This window comes from Amblyomma maculatum, chromosome 8 (genome assembly GCF_055883805.1).
Source record: "Amblyomma maculatum isolate TAMU_Amacu chromosome 8, ASM5588380v1, whole genome shotgun sequence".
Taxonomy (NCBI): domain Eukaryota; kingdom Metazoa; phylum Arthropoda; class Arachnida; order Ixodida; family Ixodidae; genus Amblyomma; species Amblyomma maculatum.
Window position 1 is genome coordinate 123,877,702 of NC_139351.1, and position 6,000 is coordinate 123,883,701.

Below are 6,000 nucleotides of genomic sequence, written 5' to 3' on the forward strand. Positions count from 1 at the left end.
CCATATCTCAGCAAAGAATATCCCAAGGACTGTGCAATTAAACGTCTTATGGCAAACGGCAGGTAGGCCCTTAGAGCATAGAGCAAGAGTATAAGATTAATAAACTGAAAATGCAGGGTGCTATTTAATAGATTAAAGAACATGACTCCAAGCTGATACTGAGTTGGTGCGCTGATAAGATATATGATGTTCATATAATAAAGAACGAGCGTTAGTAGAAAAACAACTGCGTGGGATAACGTGGATGGCCTGATTTTGTAAATGCTGTGCAGACGATAAATGGCAGTGGTATTTCCCCGAGCAACAATCCCGTAAGTGAGACGACTACGATCGAAAGCATTATACGAAGATAAGGGAATATAAGATGGAAAATATGGACGTGCTTTAATCGGAGCTCTGATGCCAAACATCAGATAGCCAATCGCGCGGTCTTACTTCTACTGCGCTTTCTTTAACTGAGGCTAAAATAACTGAAAATTTCAGAAAAATGCTGGAAAAACGAGAGCAGTTCTCAAACGCTATTGTCCGATTACCATGAAACTATCTTCCTCAAAATGCCTGCGCTTTAAAAGAAAAAAAGCCCGTATCCGTTTAGTTTAGCAGCATAGCCGTTTTGAAGATACTGTTGCTCGTTTAGAGCTCCCGACGCCTCGGTTGGTTTCCACGATATATTACCGTTCAGAAACAAACGATCTCCGCTTTGTGCTATCAAACGAATGCGTCAACAACAGGGGGAACTGATTTTATATTTTCCCCACTGATAGCTGTGTCCTCCTTTCTGTGTTCTAAAATCGCGTCAGTTGTCTATTTGGGTCAAGTACGTATCGTCACATAGTGGTGACAATGTCGAAAGCCAGAAGTGGAGAGACTGATGCTGCACTTAAGTCTTTATTAGGCTGACTTGCGTCCGCGAAATAGTTAACCAACTCTGCGATGGCGATAAGAGCAAGTTCATCGAGCTATGAAATCCAGTTGCACTCGACAACGCTCAATTTAAAGTCGGCCAAGGAACACCGAGACAAAGTCGCAAAAAGTGATAAAATAATGCGGAACATTGGGGAAACGAACGCCATTGGCTAAGATATATCTCGGCGCATCTTGACTGGCAAAGAAAATGATAAAGCCGCGTCTCAGTGAAGCTCAGTGTAAACAAACAAAGAACAAAGTATCTTTCTTTTCGGTACAAGCCAAGGGATAAGGCCGCACGCCTGCGGCTGCCAGCTGCAACAAATAAAGATAACAAGGCTCCTCGGCAATATATTCGCGTCTATGTAAGAAGGCCGTTTGGGGAACCTCCGGATATCGTCGAAAAATCGAAGGAACGAAATTTAACAAAAGAGGGAGTTTTGATGGCTGCATCGATTTGGGCGTTTCATGATGTTTGCCTTGCATCGTCCAACGACGCTCTGGCAACGACGCTTTGCCTCGGTTGTGTTTTCTAGCCTCTATAGTTGTGTTTGCGGGCTCTTCTGCGATTAACAAGTGTAGCTGTTAACCACAATCAGAGGACCATCCGTGAGCGCAGCTCGTGCATCGCTCCTGATATCCCTTTCTTTCACATCGCGAGGGGCGCGCGGTCATAGAACGCTGCAGCGAATGCTTCGAAATATGCATAGTTTTCATTTCAAAGCGAAGGCTCTTGAGCAGACAAAAATGGGCGGCGTCTAATTCTAAACTTTATAATAAGGGGGGCGGGGTCTATTGGTTAGGGGCACAGAGTCCCACCTATTCGGGATGCCCCAATAATTATTACCACAATCAAGCATGACAAGGAGGAGAACACCGCGATTGAAATGAAAAAAAAAAAAAAATAAATAAAGGCAGGGTTTTAAAACTCCACCTCTCTCGGTAGCGAACACTCAACACTGTGGCGCAGACTGTAGACAAACACTCTTCTCTCACGTAGACATGTTAGTGTTATAATTACTGTAATGAAATTACTGTAATTTCATGACGTTTTTCTGGTATTTGACAATAGCGAAATTCAGAATAAGGGGACCTTACTGGTTAGGGGAACAGCAAGGGCCAGAAGGAAGGCCTCAACGATCGTCCTTTCAGCGCAGCATTCCGCGCATGCGCACTGTCGTCTCACTATTCCCTAATAACCCTAAACGATAGGGTTCCCATTCTCTAAAACCCTTTAATAAGTATTACTATAATCACGCAAAATGCGCCGCAAATAAACGTCACTTAAATAATGCGGGGCGAGGATGGGGGGAGGGGGGGGGCACATTCGCTTCAGGTTAGCGCTGCTCGAACCGAGGTCGCAAAACAAGGTTTGCTTTATGTGTGGGGTTTAACGTTCCAAGGTGACTCAGGCTACGAGAGACGCTTCCAGTGGAAGGCTTTGCGGAGTAGTTTCGATCACCTGGGGTTCTTTAACGTGCACTGACATCGCACAGCACACGGACGCCTCTTCGTTTCGCCTCCATCGAAAAGCTGCGGATCGAAATCTATGAATATAGCGAAGTAATGCTTTCTCATTAAATATATATATATATATATATATATATATATATATATATATATATATATATATATATATATATATATATATATATATATATATATATACAGGGTCTTGAATATTTGGGGGCTGGGATTTAAAAAATTCCTATGCAAAATCTACTGCCCCATTCGAGCTGAAATAACTTTCACAAAGTAGCAAAATATCGTCTACGTTATCTGATAAGTGATTCAACATCGGCACTTGCCTAGATTTTCCGAAATCGAGAAAAAACTGCTCTCGGCGGCGTGCACAGTTTTCGCAGAAGAGAGTCGAAAAGCTATTTTAACATGGTGCGTCATCTGTCGGACAGCGAGGCAAGCGCGCCAACGGCCGGGATGGAGCTTGTCTCACTGCTCGACAGATGACGTATCATGTCAAAATAGCTTTTCGACTCTCTTCTGCGAAAATTGTGCACGCCGCCGAGAGAAGTTTTTCCTCGATTTCGGAAAATCTAGGCAAGTACCAATGTTGAATCACTTATCAGATAACGTAGACGATATTTTGCTACTTCGTGAACGTTATTTCAGCTGGAATGGGGTAGTAGATTTTGCATAGGAATTTTTTAAATCCCAGCCCCCAAATATTCAAGACCCTATATATATATATTTCTCTAGTGTGGTAACAATAAGACTTCCAAATTCCAGCTCCTGTTTTCATTGCAGCGCTGCGGCCACTGACCATTATCTGCGCTTCGAGTAGCAGACGACGTTTTTGGACCCGCTTCTCTTGCAGTTGCCCATACGAAATGGCGTTCATTTACGACGTAATTTCTTGTTGCTGTCGCGAGCGGTAACGGCTGGCCAAGTAGTAGTAATAACTTTATTAAAACAAAATCTCTCATACTTGAGCATTCCAAGCGGCAATTTGAATGCGCTGCGAGATGAAGGCATATTAGCGTGGCGTTCGTCTGCTAAGTGCAGCGCACGCCTGGCGTCCAACGGCGCGGTTTGGAGCTATGTCAACTCAACGCCTTCTTTGAAGAGCAGCGCTAGATGCATTGTAAGGTGAGGACGAGGATTTTCATAAAGCGGCAAGTATATATACCCTGAGGGGCTCTATGAGCGCTCCGTGGTAGTGGTTAGGGTGCAAACCAGTGCGACAGATATATGCACTCCAGAACATTAGTTAACTGCCAGCTGCTTTTTACAGTATAGAGATTTTGCTTTGACAGTTTTTCCTGGGCTTGCAATCTGGCATAAGATGAGATTGTCGATAAGCTAGCGCAGGTCGTGGGTTCTATATAATCTTTCACGAGCCGCTCCAGGTTGCGCAGGTTGCTGCTCTTAGCATATGTCTGTATATACAAGCCATAGAGGCTGGTTTTCGTTCCTGGCAGTTCAAACTCCTGCAATTGTCCAGTTCTTGAGGCATCAATACCTGGACACGTCGGAAAACATTGGCGAAGATCCACCACAATGGCTTTTCGTGCAATATACAAAGTATGAACTTGAGTGACCAATCGGCGCAGCAAGGCATACAAAGGCCACAGCTGCGCCAATCTTTGTAATTGACACCCACCTCCTATCTCGTTGAGTACCCGCGTGTTCGAACTCGACGGCCGGCGGCTGCGTTCCGATGGAGACGTAACGGAGGCGTCCGTGTGCTGTGCGATGTCATTGCGCGTCAAAAATCTCCAGGTGGTCGAATTTACCCCATAGCCCTCCACTCCAGAAAGAGGAGCCGTAGTGGAGGTCTACGGAGTAATTTTGACCACCTGGTGATCTTTAACGTGCGCTGACATCTTGGGAGGCGTACTCCCCTGATGGGGCTGGGACAGGTAGGTCACCGCCGCTTGCGGCGGGGGCCTGCCACAGAATCTTTAGCTGTTGTAGGCCGTCATTGCACCCGCCACCGTTTCGGTGGTGAACGACGGCTGTTGTTGCGGCGCGCGTCTTTCTCTCCCTTTTCCTTTTCTTTCTTTTCTATTTTCTCTTCTGTTTGCACGAGGCAGCGGAGGTAGCTCAGCTACAGAGCCAGTAGCAGGCCCGTGCATTTTATTTTCCTTCTTCCTACAGCCACAACAACAACGATGACATCGCACAGCACACGGACGCCTCTTTGTTTCGCCTCCATCGAAACGCAGCCGCCGCGGTCGGGTTCGAACCCGGGTATTCTGATCCATAATTTCGGCGCCGGTCGGATATCCCGTCCAGCCCTGTTTTTCCTCCTAAACCACCCTTTAACCCTTTTCTGGGCCTCCGCACGTGCGGGCCTAGATGGTATACCGAGGTGGCTCACGCCTGCGCCCGAGGTTTCACTGTCTGGCCGCAGGCAATGGAGGCCGCCTTTCGGCCACGTGGTTCTACGCACTGCCCAAAATCCGAAATAATTTACCCTACTGTCCTTTTCCCCTATGGGATAAATAAAAAGTTACTCACTCACTTCCATCTCCCCCATAACGACGTGCCTCAGGTGTCCATGGGAAAAATTGTGCCAGATACTGTGCCTTTTCTTTCTTGCAAACTAAATATTATTATCATAATTTATGTTGTTTGGTTGAATAATCAATCGAATATTTATGTATTCATATTCCAAGAACTCCCAGCTCGTCTACATCTTGTAATATCTAGTCCCTAGTCTTGAGCGCGAATGTTTGTACTTGCAATTTCTACACATTCACCGATTTTCCCGATGTTTGTTTATCTGAATAGTTTGGAAGAAGCTGACAGTTTACGACCCCTTCTTGAATATATTGGGTAGTACTTTTGAGTGAGGAATTGAACCCACTGGGACCCTTCGATCCCGAGTCAGACATACCCATAGGCCACAGCTCTTTGTACGCGTTTATGAAGCGGCTTTTCACGCAGTGCTATAGACTAACACTGTATGCTTGCGATTATGTGTCATTCAGAATCGAAATCAAAGTAAAAACCGAAGTGCCAGCATCTCATTCGAAATTTACCTAACCACGATAAATTATCCGTCATTTCTTTTTGTTTTCGATATCCAATTGCGTGTACCTTTGTGGCCGACAGTACACAATCTCCTACACCTTCATGATGCACTGTGCTCTTTGGCGTCATCGGAATGGAGAATATGATCAGCCACCCTGCTTCCGCCGACACTAATATTTCACGCGTTTCTCTACTCACCACTTACACGGACATACTCCAGCACTACCGACTCCAAAGGTGCACATATCCTCCCGTACACCGCGATCTAACAAGACGCGAGGCCGTCCAATGGCGCAAATTACAAACTGGCAGTTTCCCACACCCCCTCTTATACAGCAGGATCTTTCCGGATCAGATAGCCCCCATGTGTAAGCACTGCTCAACTCCGGCCACACTCATACACATGGTGTGGACTTGTACACATTACAACACAGACAACTCAAACACCCCAGAGACGTGGGAGTCTCTCCTGTGTACTTCCGAGCCAGCAGACCAACGCTGGCTTATCCAGCGCGCGGTGGAGGCCGCGGCATCCCAAGGGATCCCCGCCGACCTCCTCTAAGTCAGCGCAACCGGTCCTTTGACTGGTCTCCTGTT